Genomic DNA, 24,615 nt, shown 5'->3' on the forward strand with positions numbered 1-24,615 from the left:
AATTCCCTCTTCACCACTCCATACAAACTATTTTGTACTTCTGCTCATAATTCATCTCCTTTTTTGAATGCCCCATCCTTTTCCCCTCTGCTTTGCTATCCTTTAAGGCCCAATTCTGTTGCCTTACGTAAAACCTTCCTGTCTCCTACAGCCAGCCAGTAATGAGTCTTCCTGCTGATTGTACAGTAAATACTATACAACTTGGCTTAACTGTTCTCTAATTATTCCACTTTACTTTGGCAAGTTTTGTTTTCTACCTTTAAGACAAGGTTTGTATCTAGTACTTAGCTTTTGTAATTCCCAAAATGCTTTACTCAGTGACAGCCACAAAAAGATAAATACATGCAAGAATAAACAGCCATGGAGAGCAAAGAAGAGAAAAAAGAGGGCACAAATTCAGAGAATGTCCAGGATGACTTCCCCATTAAAAGAGTAAGATGATGGATTTCTCTCTATGCGATTCAAATCGACAAACATTTGAGAACTTATTATTCACAAGACACCGTGCAAGTATTATAAGGAGATTTTTGTGGGTTGAATTGTGTTTCCCAAAATGATACATTGAGTCACAGGTAGCTAATCCCTGGTACCTGTGAAAAGTGACCTCATTTGGAAACAGGGTCTTTGCAGCTGTAATCAAGTTAAGATAAAGTCTTACTGGATTAGGGTGGGCCCTAAATCCAATGACTGGTACGCTTAAAACAAGGCCACGTGAGGAAATGAACACAGAGACACAGGAAAAACGCCAAGTGACAATGGAGGCAGAGACTGGAGTGAGGCAGCTGCAAACCAAGGAATGCCGAAGACTGCCAGCAACCACCACAAGCTAGGGAGAAAGGCATGGAACAGATGCTCTCTCGGAGTCTCCAAAAGGAAACAACTTTGCTGACGCTCTGATTTTATACTTCCAGCCTCCAGAAGTGTGACAGAATACATTTCTATGATTTTAAGCCACGAGTGTGTGGTACTCTGTCACAGCAGCTCTACAACACAGGGGAAAAGATAAATTGACATGTTCCTTATTCTCAAGTATCTTATTAACTAGCAAATGGGTAGTATTCCAGTAGGAAGGGGAAATAGGATCCATATACAAATAAATCAGACGTTTGTGTCTCATCTTACATTCTCTTGGCTCACTTTAACTCTAGTCATTGCCGCATCAATCAGCTCACTGCAAGATATAAACTGACAGCACAACGGCTGTCAGGTATCCTTTTGCTTTCTGTTCTAGTCTCAGTGACACCCCAGTGTGGGTCCCCACCATTCATGCATATACAGCCTATAAAAGAGTGAACACTTGATGGGACAATCCTTGACTAAAGGGGAATGGGAGCTAGTAAATATAATTCTTTTCCTTAGATGGACAATTTTATATGGCTTCTCTAAAAGCCCCAGCTTTCCGGACTTTCCAAATTATCCAAAGTGGTGACCAACTTGAGAACATATACTTATACTGGCTGTCCCTCTTCGCTATTTAACACTTTCTAAGCCACTACTCCTGTTCCTGGATCACTTCCCAAAGCAAGTATTTCGCACAAGGCCTTGTCTCAAGATTCTGACTTACAGGGGACCCATGCTAAGATACAAATTACCTACAATTCAGAGGCAAGTTTGGGTCCAAAAGATTGATATAGAGTCTATGGGAGTCACACCTTGCTGAGAAAATTGGAGGTAAGGGCACAAATATGGACTGGAGCTTCATTGTGGCTAGCTATCTTCACAGTGTGAAGAAGATGAGATTTGGATAGAGAACCCACAGAAATGGTACGATAACAAGGCTAAAAGGTACAAAGTCACGTTGCTTTAACGTTTCTCAGTTTCTATTATAAACAATGTCATTAGTAGCTAATATACTGACAGATAATTTATCATTTAATTAATGATAATAAAACCAAGAATCTAAAAATAGCTAGTGGAATATATATTTCAATATTCTTCATTGGATATCTGCTTACTATCTTAGTCACCATTGTATACCATACTATAAACAAATCTGGTAAATGAAAATCTGAATTTACCCAAAAAAGTAATGTTCATCCACAAAAATACAACTTAAAAAAAACCACTTCAGCTTAATACAAGGAACTGTATGTGTATGTCTGAAAACAGATGAAGACCTGTATGTGTATGCCTGGAGTAGACAGAACAGTGGCCCCACAAAGATGTCCATGTCCTAGTCCTGGAGACCAGTGAATATGTTAACCTTACAAGGCTAAAGGGACTTTGCAGATGTGAACAAGTAAAGGCTCTTAATATGGGCAAATTTTCCTGGATTATACGGGTGGACTTACTGTAATCACAGGGTTTTATAAGAAGGAGAGAAAACTCAGAGTCAGAGAAGGATATGTGAAGACAGAAAGGGGGTCGGAGTCAGAGTGAGATTTATTGTGCTGCTCGCACAAAGATGGAGGAAGAGGCCATGAGCCAAGGAATGCAGTTGGACTCTAGAAGCTGGAAAAAAGCAAGGAAATGGATTCTCCAGATAGCCTCTGAAGGAAGTACAGCACTGCTGCTATTATGATTTTGGTCCAATGGAAACCATTTCAGAATTCTGATCTCCAGGGTTGCAAGATAATAAATTTGGGTTGTTTTAAACACTAAGTTTGTGATAATTTGTTACAATAGCAATACCAAAAATTTCCTATGATCCAGTGATCCCTCTCCAAAGAATAAATTTCAGTGAAATCTCACTGACTGTGTAGTGATCTTAAAATAGATCCACAATTTCTTTGACCTTATACCTTCAACAGTGGAGCTTAATTCATCTCCTCTTGTGTGGGCTGGACTTAGTGACTCACTTCTAATACAAAGAATATGGTAGAAGTGATGGGCTATGTCATAAATGGCTTCCTTCTTGCTCTTTCTCTCTGGGATCACTGGGGAAGCCAGCTGCAATGTCATGAAGACTCTCAGGCAGCCCCTTGTAGAGACCCATGGAAAAGAAGCGAGGCCACGAGAAACAGACTGTGAGTGAGCCATCTAGGAAGTGAATCCTCCAGTCCAGTCAAGCCTTCAGATGACTGTAGCCCTGGCTGACATCTTAACTGTAACTTCATGAGAGATTCTGAACCATATACCCAATTAAGATATTCTTGAATTTCTGCCCCAGAGAAACTCTAAAGTAATAAATATTTGTTGTTTAAGCCACTAAGATTTGGGGTAATTTGTTGTACACCGATATGTAACTAAAATAGTCCATAAGAAGTCATATACAAGAATGTACACCATAGCAAAGTTTGTGGTAAAGAGATTTGGAAAAAACCTAGGACCTTCACATCTGATAAGACACTACAGAACATTAGATAGCAGCGTTAGAACCACAAACTACATGGACATAAAGTAAAATAGGTCTTAAAAACAGTATCGAGTTAAAAATGTTCAAAAGTTATGTAAATTAAAAACATAAATTTGGGTACATACCCCCAAAGAAGTGAAAGTAGGAACTCAAACAGATATTTGTGCATCCATGTTCAGAGTAGCATTATTCACAAAAGCCAAAAGGTGGAAGCAACCCAAGTGTCCATTGAAAAATGAATGGATAAACAAAATGTGGTATACATACACTGGAATACTATTCCGCCTCAAAAAAGATGGAAATTCTGACACATGCAACAACATGGATGAAACTTGAAGACATATCTTATATGAGGTTCTTAGGGAAGTCAAATTCATAGAGAAAGAAAACAGAATGGTGGTTGCCAGGAATTGGGGGGAAGGAGAAAACGGAGAGTTAGTGTTTACTAGGTAGAGTTTCAGTTGGGGAATGTGAAAAAGATCTGGAGATGGACTGTGATACATTCACAGCAATATGAATGTACTTAATGCCACAGAACTATATATACACTTAAAAATGGTTAAGCTGGTAAATTTTATGTAGGTATATTTTACCACAATTAAAAAAACCCTCATTAATTATAAAAAAGACAAAATGCTAAATATTTCACAAGAATTAACGCATATTTAAGAACATATGTGAATGAATGCCTATAAGGGGAGTGGGAATAGGGCCTGGGAATAAAGGGGAGAAGGCTTGCCTTTTATGGACTGATGATGTCATGATTTGATTTACAAAAACAATGTTCAAGAACATATCTATTACATAACATGTGAGATGTCACCTATACCAAAACAAGAAACCGTCTAGGTAGCTTTCCTTCTAAGAGGTGAACTTACAGAAATCAAGAACCACAGATTATTGACTATTAGAACTAGAACATCTAGAAATCACTTCATCTAACCTCATTTTACATTCAAGGCACTTAATACTTCAAAAGTAATTTGCTTTTCAGAATTATCTGCTATTCCAAGCAGATTTTACAAGGCATGGTGTTTCAAAGAGCAAACCACCACATTCTTTCAGTTAGAAGACATTTTAGATGATATAAATCTTTAAAGATCCTAGGAGTAGCCAAAGCAATCAGTGTTTTCAATGCAATAGCAATAATATTTCACATAGTTCTATTGTAAGTTTCTTAGAGGTTAGCTTCCATGTCTTATTTGATTCTTCTGAACCTTTATAGGTCTGGCATTTAGTAGGTACTCAAATGTGTAGTGAATGTATTTCCTCAAGTCATCTTTTCTATATTATATTGCCCTATCCTATATTATGTGCTATGTAAAATTCCAGAGTGTAGTACCAAAAAAAAAAAAAAAAAAAAAACAGAGGGAGGTCAAAATTAAAGAGAACATTTAATATAAAAGGACTGTTAAATTATGTAAAATTAGTAAAAAAAAAAAAAAAAAAAAAAAGAGAGAAAAATGGTAAAATAAAAATCCAAAGAGCAATGCATGAAAAGACTGCAATTAATAGCTTTGATTCAGTTCATAGACCTACTTATGAATATTTAACCTTTGAACTCCTTAATAGCTCAATTCTGGCAATATCAACTAACAATGAATAATTTCAAAGACCACTAAAGCCAACAGTACAGTCTTATATTAGGTATTTCATAATATAAGGGGAAAGAAATCAACTTTTCTTACTTTAGTTCTTTATTTCTTATTTAATTCCAAAAAATATCTCAATCTAATACTGTTCTGTTTAGTTGAGTTTAAGTTGATTAATAAGATGATAGTTTCATAGAGTTAGAACAAAATAGAAGACTTATGTTCTTTACATCCCTATATAATACATGACCTTGGATAAAGTCACAACATATGCAATTAGGAATAATCTAACATTAAAATGAAAATAATGCTACATTGAGCTGTTTAAATCATAAAATAAGATAATTTATGTAAAAATAAGAATCATAAACTCTCAAAAACTATACCAATTGGAGTTCAAAGAAATGAATGGTATTAGCTGTTAAATTTCACTTGAAAAAATTTTTTTAAATTATTGAAAAAAGTATCTTGAAGGATCTTCTGGAAAATTTGGATAAACTGCAAAAAACAAAAAATAAATAAATTTCACTTGAAAATTTAATGCAACACCTTTAATTCTAGGTACAGTTTCCATAAGATTTTAAAAAGAGATCCTAAGAACTATTAACCCTGATACCCATGACTAAATAATTCTTAAAGCAAAAATAGTTTTAAAAATAAAGAATAAAATCGCTTATTTATCAGTGAAAACTTTACATAGTCTAATTTTATTCAAGTCCAATTCCTTATTATCTTGAAAAAAATTACTGAAACAAAAATTATAGGTTCTTTCAAGACTTTCTATTACATAAACACTACTTAACAGACATTGATCCTGGAGGGCTTTATAAAGCCACTGCCATCCTGTTCAGAGAGTAGGGAGATGTGACAAGCTGGCTACCATAAATAGGCATAAAGATAAGGCATTTAAAACTGTACTCAATCTGAAAACTTGTTTTTAGACATTTAATGAAACAAAAATACAGTGCAACGGAAACACTCTATATCAAGAGTATATCTTATGAATATTCACTAAACAGAAATATACCTAAAAGAAAAATCATACTGCTTTAATTTGAAATATTTGCCTATAGACTTTATTCAATGATATCTAAAACTGACCAGAGTAATAAAAAATTACTTAATAAACACAGACCTTAAATATTAAGCCTATGAAAAATTTATCACTGTAACTTTTCACAAAGTGATTTACATTATAAAGTGATTTACTCTTGAGTAACCTAATTCATAGCATAAAGCTATACTAACAAAGGAAAAGATCCACTGCTTCATACATAATTTATTAAGATTTCCTATAGGATTTATTTAAAGCAAAGAATTTGAGCATCTCTTTTGTGATATAGAATCAAAGTGTCTGATAAATTCCACTGTCAAAACATTCATAGCCTGATATTCTTCCTACTTTAAAAAACTAAGTTATTCTTTCTATCCAGGTTGTAATTATAAACTATGGCTTTTTGTAAATAGACTTCTACCGCCAGCATTGCTGCAAGGGTTCTTATTCCTCTGCAGTTATCTTTCCAGCCTGGGAAGGAGAAAAGCACTGCTGCAGTCATCTGCAAAAAGGCACTACCATTGCATCTTAAAACTAACAAAGACACTGGTATCTTTTTGCCACCCTATACACTGGCAGTTCACTTAGAACTGCAAAAGCAGGCACTTTTGGTAACCCAAATTTCACCGATCAACCAAAACCACCACTGAAGCTCTGCAGTTCCTGCCTCCACCTCTTCCTCCTCTCCCAAGGAGCCCTTTCCACTAGGTTCGTAACAGCCATCAGCAGCAGCTTCGTAACCCCTCTCCTGGCTACCACTGCATGTGTCCTTGTGGCCAGGGAGGAAAAGCAGCCTTTCAGTGGGCTAAAGCTTTTGCTCCTCGCCATGAATATGCTCCATTCTTTGTTGTCCTCTACCCGTTTCCTTAGATACTGTTATTCCACTCGACTCTGTCAACATGCATTATAAAAACAAAACCTCCTTCTAGCTTCAAAAACAGCTCTTTCTCACCAGACTCCCCTTAACACTCCCACCCCTCCCCCCCTTCTTCCTCTTCTGTCAAAAACCCTGGATCAGAAGCACAGGAAATCCATCTCCTGTGCTGCAATGGGGGGTGGGGGGGTGGGGGGGAGACGCCCCTGCCTCCTCGCTTGGCATGTGGCATCAGACCCTGTGCCAAGGAAAGACCATCGGCTTTAGGCAGTGCAAGGGAAAATCGCCTCCTTCTCCCCCGGCAGCTAGCCGGGCCATCGTAGCTCCAGCACCTACCCCATTTCCGAGCTCAGCAGCACCTCCATTCCGTCTCCAGTGACACCCAGGCGGGCTGCGCCAATACAGCCACATGTCGGTCACGTGTGCCCACGCCCAGCCAATCGGAGGGTCCCCGACGGGAAAGGGGAGCGCCCTGGTCCGCATCCAGCGGATTACACAGCTGCTTCACGCTCCGCTTCCCGAGCCACGCTCCGCTTCCCGAGCCGCACTCCGCAGCACTCCGCACTCCGCACTCCGCAGCAGGACACAGGGCCCCGCCCCGCCCCACCTCACGGCTCCGAGCCCTAGCCCGCACTTAGTGCTCACCGACTCCACCTCCGGGCAACCCACTGGAGCTGATGGAAGCGGACAAGCATAATGCGGGTGGGGGTGGGGGAGGCCCACGGCGCAGGAAGATTAGCACAAGATACAGGCGGTGGGTGGGTAATAAATTACATCTCATTCGCTATTTTCTAAGATTTACATGCTTGCAACACAGAGAAACAGAATTTTACTAAATGTATTAAAACGAATAATTTTACATTACGTATCACCGATTTGTTAGGTAAATCACTGGAACTGTGTTTGAATTAAAAATACAGTCTCCAGAAAAGCTATGGTGGCAGTACAGCAGAGTAGTTGAGATCAGAATCATGGAGCCACACACTCTGGACTGAATCTTTGCTCCCGTCACTTACTAGCTGTGTGACTTTAGTCACTTTCATTTCCCCAGCAAAACGGGAGTAGAAATGTTGAATAGAGAAGTTAATATATAGGAAGCAGTATTTAGAGCAGACCCTGACACAGTAAATGCTGTTAGTCACTACTAATCTGAGACTTAAATATTTTAATGCAAATTCTGCATTTCACTTAAATTTAACCAAGTGAAGTTTGAATTACTAATTTTTTAAAATAAATTTATTTTATTGTTGGCTGCACTGGGTCTTCGTTGCTGCGCGCGGGCTTTCTCTAGTTGTGGTGAGCGGGGCCTACTCTTCGTTGCGGTGCGTGGGCTTCTCGTTGCAGCGGCCTCCCTTGTTGCGGAGCACGGGCTCGAGGCACGCGGGCTTCAGTAGTTGTGGCAATGTGGGCTCAGTAGCTGTGGCTCGCGGGCTCTAGAGTGCAGGCTCAGTAGTTGTGGCGCACGGGCTTAGTTGCTCCGCGGCACATGGGAATCTTCACAGACCAGGGCTCGAACCCTTGTCCCTTGCACTGGCAGGCGGATTCTTAACCACTGTGCCACCAGGGAAGTCCTTGAATTACTAATTTTTATGAGTTAGAAGGACAAAATCCAAATTGCCAAGAATTTAAAGTGGATTTAAATTCTGTTTAAATGGGGATGGGGGTGGAATCAGTTTTCATGATCTATTTCAAATTTAAAAGGATACTTAACTTTAGGTTTTTTAATGAAATGTATTTACTCTAATCTTTTAATTTTTCAAATTAATAGCATGAAAAGCAGCAAGCAAGCTATTAAACAGCACACTTGGAGCAATTTCATTTTATTAAAAATGGTATAAATTAGGAAAGTAATAGACAAATAGCAAAATGCTCGTAGATGTACACACAATGGATGTTCACAGTGGTTATCCATGGAAGGTGGGATTATGGAGTGACTTCTGCTTTTCCTTTCTGCTTTTGGATATTTTTTCTTTATCTCTGTATTATAATGCCTAATATATAGCAAATACCCCCTAAATATTTGTTGAATGAACAAATGAACCAACATCAATCACATATTACTAGTAATTTACTAGTAAGTAGAAAAATTATATATTATATAAAAGTTTAAATATATTTAGAAACACTTTCCCTTGATATTTGAAATAAAGGAAACATAAATCAATTTGGTTCTATCTTAAATATCTCTTTTGTCAAGATGACTTAGTTTTACAAAAGGCTTTCAAGATTCTCTTACTGAAAGTGCATGATTCATTGAACAGGCTTATTTATACAGTCATCAACTATTTGTGACAAATTCTGAATAGGTAATTTCTCATAAGGCCTAAAACTTCTGGAAAGGAAAAGTACCCTTCTAAACAAAGAATACATTTTAGAAGCTCCTAACAATAACTTAGTACCCTAAGAAACAACTCTATTACTCTTGACTCAGACTATGACTCAAGCTATTATTTAGTATACCAGTTTGTAGCCAAAATATTTGTCTAAATTTTTATTACATGTGTTGTAACAGTGTTTCAAATGACAAAATTTTAAAGAAAGCTATGACCATTATATGTTCACCAATCAATAACACTCAAATCAATCAAAAAGCAAGGCAATCTAAAAACTTTACATTTTACAATGTGGCCAACTGAATTTTTTCAGTAAAATTTTCAAACCAGTTTTCTCAGATTCCACAAAAGTTTGATTTGAATTTTGTATTAAAAATATACTTAGCTATTTTTAAAACTACAATTAAAAACATATACAATCAAAATGTTTTAGACCAAATTTGAAAACAATGGAGGTCACTGAAGCATTAATTTGTGCTACTAGGTTTATATGTATCTCAGGAATAAAGCTCCTGCCATCCCTATTTATATAAAAATGTTATCATTCAGGCTACATACATATGTATGCATTAAAAGTATTTTCTGATCAAAATTTACTACAGAAATAAATTGTACATTAAGGTTATTATAAGACTGTACTGACAAACATGCCCCTGATTTCAAGTATCTGTGCTCATTATGATTAGCTTTACTGTTTTTAATAAATATTACTAAGTAAATGTTATAAATATGAACACATAGTTCACGTTAAAAAAATAAATAACCTCTGAACCTTCTGTAACTTAAAAAAAAAATTGATGACTCAATAGAAATAATAGGATTCTTAATGTCTTAAATCCTGCATTCTATTTTAACATGAACATGTTAGGCTTAATTTAAGACTTGTGATTTTAAAAACTGACAAGAATATGGGCAACAATATCAACTAGAATAAAATGAGTTAAAATCAGTGCTCTGAATTCAGTTATCTCAACTCGTACTTCAATACTTAACTCTTTCTTTACTGGAGACCTCAGATACATTGATAGCAGAACAGAATCGATTTATGCCTACAAAGAGATCAACAAAAGTTTTTTTTCTTTAAAAATAATAATTATGTATTGTAAAAGCACATGCTAGTGCAAGTTCTCCAGGTGCTAAGCAACCAAATAAAGCTCAAATTCATTTAAAAATCTTCCAGTCTTCAGATTCATACTGGGTTAGGGTATGACAAAAAATCCTAAGAACAGAATAAAGTGGGTCAGAGACCGAAGACCAATTCTCCCAGTGTTTCTGTACTTCTCCTGGGACATGGGAAGGAGCTGAAATGTTGCGATGGAAATTGAATTTTTAGTGATGTATAAACTAAGTGAGAGATATATGCATGGTCTTCTACAAGCCAGACATATAGATGTGTTCTGTGTTACCTCAAAAAGCAAAAGTTTCTCAAAAGAAATGTTTCTAGCACCAATAATAGAATCTTAGTGTTTTTCCCTCCAATCTTTCTCCTCTCTAATCAGCAAATATCAAAATAGATTTTTACACCCCTGCTCAAGAACATTTCATGGCTTTCTGTTACTGACAGTGGAAGTGAGATAGTTTGGAGTTTAATTGTAGAGTGCCTACGCTAAAAGGCTTCCTACATGTATTAAGTTTTCCATGGCCGCCATAACAAATTACCACAAATTTAGTGGCTTAAAACAACAAAATTTATTATCTTACAGTTTTGTAGTTCAGAAGTCCAAAATGGGTCTCACTGAGCTAAAATCAAGGTGTCTGCAGGGCTCTACTTCTTTCAGGAGGCTCTAAGGGACAATCTGTTTTCTTGCCCTTTCCAGGTTCTAGAGACCAACTATATTCTTGGTCCAAGGCCTTTTTCCTCCATCTTCAAAGCTAGCAGTGGTGGCCTGAGTCCTTCTCAATTTGCAGCACTGTCACTTTGCTTCTATTGTCATTATCTCTTTCTCTGAATCTTGTTCTTCTCTTCCCTCTTTTAAGGACTTAAAAACCGTTCTTACGTTGGCCCACCTCAATAATCCAACAATCTAGGGTACCTCATTAGCAACTTTATTCCACCTGCAACCTTAATTCCCCTTTGTAACATAATCTAACATATTCATAGGTTCTAGGGATTAGGAACTGGACATCTTTAGGGAGCCATTATTCTGCCTACCACACTAAAGCTTTATCTTCAACTCTTCCAGAACTTGCATCCTAATTCCAGTCCAATCAAACTAAACACTTAGCCATTTCTTTTTTAAAAAAATAAATTTCTTTATTTATTTGTTTATTTTTTGGCTGTGTTGGGTCTTTGTGCTGTGCTCAGGCTTTCTCTAGTTGCGGCGAGCAGGGGCTACTCTTCATTGTGATGCGCAGGCTTCTCATTGTGGCGGCTTCTCTTGTTGCGGAGTATGGGCTCTAGGCGCGCGCTCTTCAGTAGTTGTGGCTGGCGGACTCTAGATCGCAGGCTCAGTAGCTGTGGTGCACAGGCTTAGTTGGTACGCGGCACATGGGATTTTCCAGGACCAGGGCTCGAACCTGTGTCCCCTGCACTGGCAGACGGATTCTTAACCACTGTGCCACCAGGGAAGTCCCCACTTAGCCATTTCTAAAACTCACCTTAGACATAGAACTTTCTGCCTTTACTATAATGTGGTACAGTAGAAGGCTCCAGCATATGGAGACTGAAGAATCAGGTTTAAAGTTCTGAATCTTTCACTTTGTAGCTCTGTGACTCTGGATGTTACTTAACTATCCTAAGACTTGGCTACTCTTTCATCTGTAAAATGAGAATAACTGTTTGGCTTATTTTATAGAGCTGTTATAAGGATCAAATGTGTAACTGTGAACAAACTTTATAAACTATGAAATATGTTTTACAAGTAAAGGATTATTAATTGCTCTATTGGTCCAAATCAAGATTCAGCTTAAACATACATTTCCATGAAGTAATCTACCATCCCACCTAGACTCCTAGACTCCTCACCCTCCTCTTCCCTCCATTGTTCCCTCCTTTTATGGCACAAACACATTGTAGCTCTGTGTGTACATCTCCTTTCCCATTCCTGACTATAAGAATCCGAGGGAAGAGCCACACCTGATTTTATCTTGAACGTCTCATGGTGTATACCATAATATTTTGTACATAACAGGTGTTCATTAAGTATTAGTATAAGGAATGATTTAAAATTAATCTCCAAAGGGCACCCAATGCAGATGCTCTCAAGGAATAATAGTAGAGCAAATGCTGAATAATGAATATTAGTACAAAGTATAACTTTTTACAGAGGAAATGGAATGCTTTAAATAAAAACCCTAGGCGCTGTAAGTGAAAAAAATGTGACGCAGCCTTGGGGCTAAGTTTCTGAGGTTAGGTGGCTGCACAGTAGAATCACTTTAGGAGCTTGAGAAGTTTTAAAAACACCATTAAGTCCGAATCTCTGAGGATGAGGTTCAGGCACTGGTGTGTGCTGCCAGGATTGCGAAGCACCACGCACCACTCTAGCTTCTGCTATCAAAGCTCCTACTGCACTATGATAGGGAGACCATTTTGAAATGCCTTTTAATTCAGAGTGCTATACAGATTGAGGCATTTGCTTACAGAGGAAAAAAACCTTCCTTTTTCCTGTCAAAAAGCTTCCTAGTCATATATTAGCAATTAACATAAGAAAAACAATAGGGACTAATAAATGCACAGAATATGTTCTACTACATTAAGGAATCAAAGAAATAAAAACAAAAGAGTATCATTTTCACCTATTAAATAGGCAATGATATTTTAAAATAATATTGCAGGTCAGAGAGGATACATTAAAAAAAATAGGCAGTAGCTTTTGAAAATCCTTAAAATGTTTAAAATGCTTATACTGAAATAAATCCAGTTAAAAGAAATTATCTTATGTACAATCAGGTACATGCACAAAGATTTATATTCAAAGATACTCAGTATTGTTTCCACAAGTGAAATTTTACAAACAACCTCAATGATTGATAACAACAGCTTGGTTAATTATACTTTTGGCACTCTTAAAGATGATTAATATTATGCCAGATATACAATTACATAAAAAAGCATAAAATACATAAGAATAAATTTACCCAAGGAAGTGAAAGATCTGTACAGTGAAAACTATACGACAGTGATGAAAGAAATTGAAGAAGACACAAATAAATGGAAAGATATTCTACACTCACTGATTAGAAAAATTAATATTGTTAAAATGTCCATACTACCCAAAGTGATCTACAGATTAAATGCAATCCCTTTCAAACCTCCAAGAGCATTTTTCACAGAAATAGAACAAACAATCCTAAAATGTCTATGGAACCACAAAGGACGCCAAATAGCCAAAGCAATCTTGGAGGAAAAAAAAGAAAAAAAAAAAGAACAAAGCTGGAGGCATCACACTTCATGGTTTCAAACTATATTACAAAACTACAGTAATCAAAACAGTATGATAATTGTATATCAACTATACTTCAATTAAAAAAAAAAAAAAGCATGGTACTAACATAAAAACAGACATGTAGATCAAGGAACAGAATAGCAAGCCCAGAAATCAACCCAAGCAAATATGGTCAATTAATTTATGACGAAGGAGCCATGCATATACAGTGGTGAAAAGACAGTCTCTTCAATAAATGATGTTGGGAAGGGCTTCCCTGGTGGCGCAGTGGTTGAGAATCTGCCTGCTAATGCAGGGGACATGGGTTTGAGCCCTGGTCTGGGAAGATCCCACATGCCGCAGAGCAACTAGGCCCGTGAGCCACAACTACTGAGCCTGCGCATCTGGAGCTTGTGCTCTGCAACAAGAGAGGCCGCGACAGTGAGAGGCCCCCGCACCGTGATGAAGAGTGGCCCCCGCTCGCCACAACTAGAGAAAGCCCTCACACAGAAACGAAGACCCAACACAGCCGAAAATAAATATAAATAAGTAAAAATTAAAAAAAAAAATGATGTTGGGAAAACTGGACAACCACATGCAAAAGAATGAACTGGACCCCTATTTTACACCATACACAAAAATCAACTAAAAATGGATTAAAGACTTACATTTAATACCTGAAACTGTAAAACTCCTAGAAGAAAACGTATAGAATAAGCTCCTTGACATCAGTCTTGGCAATAATTTTTTTGGATTTGACACCAAAAAACAAAGGCAATAAAAGCAAAAATGAACAAGTGGGACAATATCAAACTAAAAAGCTTCTACACAGTGAAAGGAACCATCAGCAAAATGAAGAGGCAACCTATCAAAATGTAGAAAACACTTCCAAATCATATATCTAATAAGGGGCTAATACTCAAAAAAAAAAAAAAAAAAAAATATATATATATATATATATAAAACAACCTCATAAACTAAATAGCCAAAAAACCAAACAACTGGATTAAAAAATGGGCAGAGGAACTGAACAAACATCTTCCCAAAGAAGACATCCAAACGGCCAACAAGTACATAAAAAGATGTTCAACATCACCCATCATCATGGAAATACAAATCAAAACCAAAATGATATCACCTTGCATCTGTTCGAATGGCTGTCATCAAAAGACAAGAAATAACAAATATTGGGGAGGATGTGGTGAAAAGGGAACCCCAGTGCACTCTTAGTGGGGATGTAAATTGGTGCAGCCACTATGGAAACAGCATGGAGGTTCCTCAAGAAATTAAAATTTAACTCCCATATGATCCAGCAACCCCACTTCTGGGTATATATCCAAAGGAAGAGAGATCTGCACTCCCACGTTTATTACAGCATATTCTTAACAGCCAAGATATGAAAGCAAGTGTCCATCAGTGGATAAGTGGATAAAAATCTCACACACACACACACACACACACGAAATGAACTATTATTCAGCCATGAGAAAGAAGGAAACCCTGCCATTTGGGACAACATGGATGGACCATGAAGGCATTATGCTAAGTGAAATAAGCCAGGCAGAAAAGACAAATACTGCATGGAATCACTTATATGAGGAATCTAAATAAAAAGCCAAATTCACAGAAAAAAATAAAATAAAATTGTCAAAGAAGGTAATTATATATAACTGCATTAAATAATTCATATAATATTAAGCGAAAATGCAGAACACTGTATATGCGTAATATGGTACCAACTAGCCTTGTCTTTTTTTAAATGAATTATATATAGGTGCACAGAGAAGATTGAAAGAGATCAACAAAATATCAAGTGTCCTCCCTGGGTGTGGAAATTATAAAAACTGCAATTTTTCTTAATTTTATAAAATTTCCACAACCTAACACACATAATTTCTGTATTTTTTTCCAAAAGTTAAGTGCCTTTTGGACACAATTTGAAATCACCACATGAGAAGAAGAGAGAAATTAACATTTCTTTCTCATCTCATCTGTAGCCAAAGGCAGATCCAGATTTTGTGGGGTTCAGGATCATATATAAATTATGGGGGAGCCTTCCTTAAGGAAAATACAAATTAATTCAAAATTGCTATTGCTGCTGCAAAAGAACCTAGGAAGGGTCCATGAAATTAGGTGCATTAAACTTCATTAGTTTCATGATAAATCTTCTAAACCAGTAGCAGACATTTTGATCAGCAAATATATATAATCAACAAATTCATCTAACTTGAATTTCTATAGAGATTAAAAACAGATCACTGTTCACACACATAGGCTCAAAGAAATTTCAAAATTCACTCAGGTCCCCACACAGTGAAGTGGCAGTCTGCCTCCTAAGCCAGTGTTGGTCAAACTGCCTCACCCTCCAGGTCTCATGAGCACTTCATGTTAGATCTTCTAATTAGATTTAAATGCAGTAGGTGCTCCATATCCTTGGGTTCTTCATTCAACCACTTAGGATTCAACCAGCCATGGATCAAAAATATACAGAAAAGATTCCAGAAAGTTCCAAAAAGCAAAACTTGAATTTGCCAAGCAGCCTCCAACTACTTACACAGCATTTACAATGTATTAGGTATTATAAGTAATCTAGAGATGATTTAAAGTATAGTGGGAGGGATATGTGTAGGTTATATGTAAATACTATACTGTTTTATATAAGGGACTTGAGCATCCCTGGGTTTCGGTATCCTCCAGGGTCCTGGAACCAATCCCTCGTGGATACCAAGGGACGACTGTGTGTCATCTCCTAGAGCAGCTTGTACTTCCTCCTTCAGAGCCTCATGCTTCATAAAAAGTTACTTGTTCAATTATTATCATCCTGATGATTACTGCAGCACCTAGCTCTGTAGTAGTAGGTGCTCAATAAATCCTTATTGAGTGAATACATTTTTTAATAATCAGAATAAGTGAAAACAAGAAATCTCAAACAGCTTTGAAAATGTCAACCTGGAATCTACAAAAAATCCCCTTAACCCATAAATTTTTATCAATGGGTAACCACAGATTTCTCCGGAAGATATCTAGAACAAAATTTCTTTAAATGCAGGAGACATTTTCACATTGTCATGTTAATTTAGTTAAATAACTAAAGAGAAACAGTTTGGGGTTGTCTTATGGGCGTGTGGCAAATACAAGGTAATGACTGATTGTGGGCATATAAGCAAAGGCAAAAGAAAGCAGAAAAACTGTGAATGACTCAAAAAAGGCTACTCTGTCAGAGTTAATTCTGCTTCACTGCTCTTGTATGATGTTAAATATGTTAAACATGTATTAGGCTAAATATGCCCTGGTGTTACAGTAGTGAATACGCTACATTACATGGTAAGAAGGACTTGGCAGATGTAATTAAAGTTATTAGTTGGCTGACTTTAAAATAGGGAGGTGAAATTCACTACCTGTCACTGGTTCGGCACTTTCTCTGCATGCCATATGGTATTCTGCGCCCCTAAAGGAGGTAACACACCCTGAAGGATGAGCTTATATGGGGAAGATGACCCCCAGAGCATTGTGACCCTTGCCCAGAAGTTCAGGAGTGATCAATGGCAGGATTTGTTTGGCTTTGTTTAGCTGAAATTTATCCAATAATGGTACTGAAAACATCTGCTTTTTTTGAGGCAAGTATGAATGTAATAAAATAAGTGCATTATTGCAGATGAAGAACCATGTGGAGACATGAGAAGAGAAACTGGTAACTTGTAAGGAACAACTCTTATAGCCGCAGTCAAACTCTTGAGATTCAAGTAGGCCAGCTCCAGAGCACTGCAGTCCTGGGCCTTTAGACATGGACTTTCCTTGAGAATGCAGGTCACTTTTGCCTTGTTTTTACATGACTTTTGGGTTAAAATCTTTGCTTGTTCAATAATGCAAATCAGTGCCTAATATTGTGCTAGTCATACGGTACACTCAATAAATGCTTGTTGAACAACAAAAAAAGGGGGAAGGGGGAGATGATCCTGGGTGGGCCCTATGTAATCATGAGCCCTTAAAAGCTACAAGCTGTTCACTGGCTTCCAAATGAAGTTAGAATAAATTTCAAATTCCTTAACTCGGTTTACAAGACTCTGTATAACCTACTTCCTGCTCCCATTCCCGCCCTCCTCCCTAACTCTCCCTTTCTTCCCTCTCTCTAATGCCTTTGCACTGCCTTTCTTTCAGCTTCAAGAACTCTGTTCCCAAATCCTCAAATGACTGCTCTATTGTATCATTCAGCTTTGGCATAAATGCCTCATCTTCAAAGAGACCTTCCATGACCATCGAATCAACACTGGTACTGTCCTTAAATTTCTATCACATCATACTGTTTTCTCCTCAAATCATTTAAGACCTAAAAGGTTCTACCTATGTATCTATCTGTTTGTTTAATTTTCTGTCTCCCTCATCGTTTCCCAAACTAGAATACAAATGTCATGAGGACAGGAACCTATATTCTCATGCACTGCTGTTTCCTTCACACCTAGAACAGTGTCTGGTGCACAGTAAGCATTCAATAACACTGTTGAATGCATGAATGTAGATGATACAAAGATGAATAAGACATCAACTTACAATCTGATAGGGGATCTAAAATGTGCACAAGAAAAGTTTTAATACAAGGCAACATGTATATCAAAGGATGAAAGATTAGATAATTTCTGGCCAGGTAATCAAGAAAGATTTCAGAGAGAAAGCAGCAAAAGAACTAGCCTTCAAAGATGTTTAGGAATTTTTTAGGACAGAGATTTAGATTTTGTCTGTTAGATTAAAAATTTTAGATATCTTATAGGCAACGAAAAATATAAACATTTCAAATAAGGAAGGATACATGATTACAGCAAGATCTACAAAAATTAACAGAACTAGTTGCTAGTTCCTACTCAAAAGAAGAAATAATCAGAAGTCATATGCATACTATTACTAATTTATAGTTAAATTTAATGGTCAAAGGCTTTTTCAATTGGAAAATATAATAGCAGGAAAAAAAACACAAAATTTTACACTCTATGAGAAGTTTAATTTTGTTTTATTTGGTCTTATTTTGGCAATTTTGACTACACACTTACTTATTAATTTATGTTGTTAATAAGACAAAAAACTCAAAATCACCTTTGGCAACCATTTTGCCCAATTAACAAATATTCAAACATTTCCATGCAAGTAAAGAAAAATTTTTTTCTAAATTCTTAACATGCCCTAATCTGATAAAGTTCCAGTTTCCGGTCAACCAATGTTTTAAGCTACCCTTCCCCTAGGGGGAAAAAAAACAAATTCTGATTAATTTTTTAAAAACTAAGTGTTTAAAGCAGAATTTTATGCTTGCCCATGTGTGTGTTTTAAGTATGTCTTGTTTAATGTTTTTAGTTTGATCTTTACTGAACACCCAAAGCAGCTGTAAGACTGCTCCCAAAGGTACAATTTACAATACAAACTTACAAACCCTATTCATAAAAATAACATTTTAACATTAAAGACTTCAGTGACTTATGTCACCAAAACAGCACCAAATGTTTACAGTGTCACTGTGAATTCAAGAAAAAGGAGCACACAGAATGAGTTTTTTAAAAATAGTCTTTCTCCCCAAATATAATTAAAACTCCCATCATTTCAACATTTAAAATATCATAAAATACTTAGATTACTTGACAAATCATTTATCAATTTATAACACACAAATTACCCCTTGAAATACATCAGAATTAATAACAAAAAATCCAATTTTTAAATTGATGTTTAAAACAAAATTTGGTGTATATGAAAGAATAAATTTATGGCCTAGTAATGGTGTGTATTTATTAGAACCTTAAACCAAATCCTTGGGTCAAGACTTTTATCCTTACACAATATCCCCAAATTCTTACCTTGAATGAGAAAGCAATGACTTTTTCAATACCCTATATACCAACTGAAGATGGTATTGCCTAATTCTATAATACCATTTCCTTCCTTTTTGAATAGCTTCTCTCCTTCTTGCTTTATGCTGAATTTTAATATATAAGGCACAGTACAGACTATAAAATTATTTCACTTCTGGATATCTAAAGATAAATGTTTGCTATTATAGGCTTAAAAATCCAAATGTCTTATTAAGTAAAATGAAAAAACAAAATCTACCTAGCATTACTGGACTGTGTCAATCAAATCAGAAACCTCTGGGTGACTTGGACTACCCACAATAGTATCTAATATATAGATTCATTTTAAAGATTAAGAGAATGAGTCATCTCATAAGAGTTCAACATGAACACTTAACTTTATGTTCTAAGAGGGAAGAGAGAAAGAAAAATCAAGGCAAACTAATAAATTTAATTCCTTTTTTCAATATAGATTGTTTTTAAAACTAAAACTTCATATTTATTTTGTTAAGTCTTTTAAAAAAACTTGCTTTGCCAAGTTCTCTAAGATTGGGTAGAATTAGTTGAATTGTCACATAGCTTTTATAGAAGCAAAAAGTAAGACTTCTTAAGAATTGGACTAAATTTCATTCACATTCAAATACCTTCCTCAACAGACACCAGCAGTCAATAAGTACCTTGATTCTCAAACCAGTCTGTACTTGATACAATATGAAAAAGGCATTTTCTTATTCTGTTCCCAAAGAAGGTCTGCTATTTAATTCAAACTAATAGTTACATCTGCTCAATTAAAACACTTGGAACTTTCATAGAAAAGATATTTTTGATACTTGTTCTAGAGAACGCAAAGTTCTTAGAAAAAAAAAAGTCTCCTGTGAAGTGATAAGACAACTCTAATCAACTCCAAAATCTTAATAAAAAAATCTCAATTCCCAAAGTTTCAGTCTCTGAAGCATACTTCCTATCCCTCTAGTTTATGCTACCGTCTCCGAATACAACATTCTTTTACCTCACTGGCTTCTTCAATCCAATGTTCTCATCAATTTTCACTATCACTTTCATCTTTACTTTCTTCCTTAGACCCAACAATAGCCATTCCCTTTCACTCAAACCCTTTATTCTTCTCTCCCTCTATTATATTTACCTGGTAAAACCCCAAATCTGGTTGAACGGAATGAACTATTCTACTTTTGCATGCCTTCATCAGGGCAGCTGTGTGTGTGTGTGTGTGTGTGTGTGTGTGTGTGTGTGTGTGTGTGTGTGTTGGGGAGAGTGGGGGTGGGGGAATGATCAGATAATAGGGGCTGGGCTGGTTTCACTTTAAATTCACAACTATAAACATGGAAGAATATTTAACACCGCCTGGCAGGCCTACTGTGTTTCCTATAAAGTCTGCTTTCTCACTACTTGAGTTAACTTCTTTACACCTTTTTTCTCTCCTCAAACCTGTAACATCTATTTTCCTACCTATGCCACTCTCAGTTGAAGATCTACTTCATTCCATTAAAGAGAAATTCCCTCATATTTCCCTACCATGCCTACACTGCTTCTCTCCTATTAAAATAGAAAAAGCATCCCTGCTCCTATCAAAGACCAATACCTTACTTGGGCAATGGAGTCCAGCTAATCAAGAAAACCTTTGATTAGCCCCTCTCTCTCCTGTATAATCAGTTTCTCCTTCTCTACTGGATCATTATCATGAACACACAAACATGCTCTAATATTACTCATCTTTACAAATTCCTCTCCTGACCTTAGCTCCCCTCCACGCACCCCCTCCACTAGATAAGACCATTTCTTTGTTCTATTCACAGCCAAACCTCTTGATCTAGTGGCCTTCATTTCCTGTCTCTATTTTCTCACCTCTAATTCACTCTTTAACCCACCCCAATCCTAAACAATCTCCTGAAGCTCAAATCAAGGTCACCAATGACCACCATGTGGCCAAATTCCATTGCCCTCATCTTAGTACAATAACCTCTTAGTAACATTAGACCAAGCAGATCACTCTTTTCTACCTGAAGTAGATGTCTTCTCTTGGGCCCTAGTGACATATTCTCCTGGTTTTCCTCCTCCCTCTAATTTCCTTTATTGGTTCTGTCTCTTCACTAGTCTTCTAAAACATGAGTGCCTCTGGGCTTGTACCAGGACTGCTTTCTCTCTTCACTGTTTTCTCACCTACTCCCAAGGCTTTTAACCATCATCTATATGATGTTAAATCTCAAATTTGTATCTCCATCCTAACCCTCTTCTGTGAATATCCAACTATCTATTTGATTATTTCGCTTTGATATCTGAGACATTTAAACTAAACAGATACTTGATCCACAAATCTTCCTGTCCTCTCCCTACCAGACTTAAATCTTCAAATTCTTACTCCTCTAAAGATTTCTCTCAAAAACAACACAAAGGGCATTTTTTTTTTTTCTCTTACAGTGGCAGCCTTATTCTTCCATACTATTCCAGCAGCGTAAGTATGCCAGCACCTAAAATCTCTGAAGACTATAGTCGGAATTCATTACTTTGTGAATGAAAGATGCCCTATATCTAGTCAGGTTTCTGAATGACACCTGGATCCAATGGCTAGATTAAAGCAGTAACATCAATAGAAGGTAGTGAAGATTTCAGCACTGTGTTAAAGCTCGAGGATGTATCCTACAATTTCTAAGAGGAAGCCAGAATTAGTATCTTCAGATATTCCCAGATTATGTGAGTTTTGTTCTTATCAGGCATCAAACATAATAAAAAATAAATCATTGTGAAAAGCTTGGCAATCAAACAGGCATTTTCCTGAACAGTGCATAAATAACAGAAAGGTGTGCAGCATTCTAAAAGCCTTACTTTTTTTTGCATAAATTCACCTTGAGATTACCATAAACACCTAATATAAGATTGCTGATCCAATACTTATTGAAATGGGGGGTGGGGCTATGGTTGGGAAGTACCACAGCCACTTTCCAAGATTATCCCTAATGATCTTTAAATTCTGCTATTCAAGCCTTTGTACAGTGCTCTCCCATGCTGAATAGAGCTGACATGTGTGACCAGTAAAATACTGCAGAAGTGTGTGACTTCTGAGGCTAGGTCATAATAGACATTGTAGCTTCTACCTTGGTCTCCTGAATTGCTTACTCTGGAGCCAGCCTCTGTGTTATAAGGATACTCAGGTAACCTTATGGAAAGGCCAACATGGGGCCCAAACCACTAACAACTTGCCAGCCAAATGAGTGAGTGAGTGACCTTAGAAGCAGATCCTCTAGCCCCAGTCAACATTTGTTGCCCATGTAGACAGGGAAAAAGCAAAATACACAGATTCTCTCACCTTACTGTAACCCACAATGGAAATTCCTCACAACCACCTTCTTGGGTAGCTAGCAAGTGAGCCATCCTTGTCAGATTTCTCCGAATTATCTTCAATCATGGAGCTGCTTTTGTTAAACTCCAAACCAGTAGGATTTCCACACTGAAGTACTGGATAATCAGATTTAAGTAGAAAGCTTTTTATCCTCTTCCAGGATCTGCTTTGTAATTTTTGAAGTGAAAAACTGTTCTGGAGCTTGAATGAGTTATCATTATAATTTAAAATTCCTAAGTATGTCATGTTCCAGAATGCTACTTTTTGATGAAAGCACAAATTAGATTTTACCACAATAATATATATTTGCCCTTCTAAAGAACATCCAACAGCTATGTTTGTGAGATTTGGGTTTCTGTGGACTGTAGTTTGAAAAGCTAAACAAGAAACTGGTAACAGCGATTGCCTCTGTGCAGGGGATGTGTGCAACTAAGGAACAGGGGTAGGAAATTTATTTTCATTTCATTTCATTTTCTCTTGTACTTTTTGAAATGTATACTACATGCATGTAACATCTGCTCAAGGATATAAATTTTAAAGTCTCTTTTCCTGACAAAACTACATTTTTTAATGTTTAAAATAAGAGAAACCTAAAACAACTTCAGTACTTATTCAAAATCATGCTCATTACTTTTTAAAGTGTACCAAGTAAGACATTATCTCAGTATCTTACTAGTGCCTACATTTAGGTTTGAGGCCAAGAAGCACGTTACATGTTACAACTCTGGAAACAACCAAGAAGATATGACAAGAAACAATCTGGCTTTAGTAACATAAAAGAGAAATATGATTTTTAAAATTGTATATGTAGATCTGCATTAGAAAAGTTATCTGACAGCTGTTCGCTATATCACTTCAGAAAAATATTCGAAAAAAAGCATAGTTAAAACGTTCTTTGGGGCTTCCCTGGTGGCACAGTGGTTAAGAATCGGTCTGCCAATGAAGGGGACATGGGTTCAAGGCCTGGGCCAGGAAGATCCCACATGCCGCGGAGCAACAACTACTGAGCCTGCGCTCTAGAGCCTGTGAGCCACAACTACTGAAGCCCACGCGCCTAGAGCCCGTGCTCTGCAACAAGAGAAGCCACCACAATGAGAAGCCTGCGCACTGCAATGAAGAGTAGCCCCTGCTCGCCACAACTAGAGAAAGCACGTGCGCAGCAACGAAGACCCAACGCAGCCTAAACAAAACAAACAAACGTAGTATGTCCTCATTTCGTGGACGAGAAAGCTAAATCACAGGAAGGTCAAGTGATTTGTCCTGATCTAGTTAGAGGCCGAGCCAGACTTGAATCCAGGTTTCATTTTCCACTGAAAAAAAGTAAATTACTTCTGATTTAGAAACCTAAACATATTTACTTTTAACAAAGAGATGTCTTCTTGTGCCACTGGTTGGTCCTTAATTTCAATAAAAAAATGGACAAATATAATGAGACATAAGTGTCAGATATGAAGAAAACTGTGTAAAATACCCAAAACTTAAATTAAATGATGAATATAGGTAACCTAAGTAATAAAACCAGAAGCCTCCAGTACTAGGTTTACAGAGTTCCTTACACAACTTCATTAAGAACCAATTAAAAAAATAAATAAAAAAAAAACCAATTAAAAGCCAAATAAAAGATTTTAATTTGCAATTCAGCAATGGTGATAGATTAGAATAGAATTTTTTAAAATTACATACAATAATCTACTTTTTTCAGGAATATAGTAAAGCAGTATACCAAACACTGCTTACAGAAGATGAGAAGAACTCTTTTCCCCATTCAGCTATTCTTTTCAATTCCTTACATTTTGGCAAGAAAACTGTCATGGTTCAAGTCCAGTCCTCAAGGTCCTAATAATAATATTTAATTAGCTGATTGTTATCAGAATTGAGATTTAAAACTTTTTGTCAAAGACCTAATTGGACACTAAA

General features: G+C 36.7%; 1 protein-coding gene across 8 annotated transcripts in view; it reads right to left on the reverse strand.

Moving 5' to 3' along the window:
* Positions 1–24,615, reverse strand: part of APC (APC regulator of WNT signaling pathway) — a 136,629-nt gene that overhangs the window by 96,277 nt on the left and 15,737 nt on the right. Inside the window, exon 1 of one of the 8 annotated variants that reach the window (XM_068535727.1) lies at positions 7,152–7,201. The exons of the other annotated variants lie outside the window; for them this stretch is intronic. The gene's annotated coding sequence lies outside the window, so the exon portion shown is untranslated. Of the gene's footprint in view, positions 1–7,151; positions 7,202–24,615 lie in introns of those variants that run through there. 8 annotated transcript variants of the gene reach the window in all.

This window comes from Eschrichtius robustus, chromosome 2 (genome assembly GCF_028021215.1).
Source record: "Eschrichtius robustus isolate mEscRob2 chromosome 2, mEscRob2.pri, whole genome shotgun sequence".
Lineage (NCBI taxonomy): Eukaryota > Metazoa > Chordata > Mammalia > Artiodactyla > Eschrichtiidae > Eschrichtius > Eschrichtius robustus.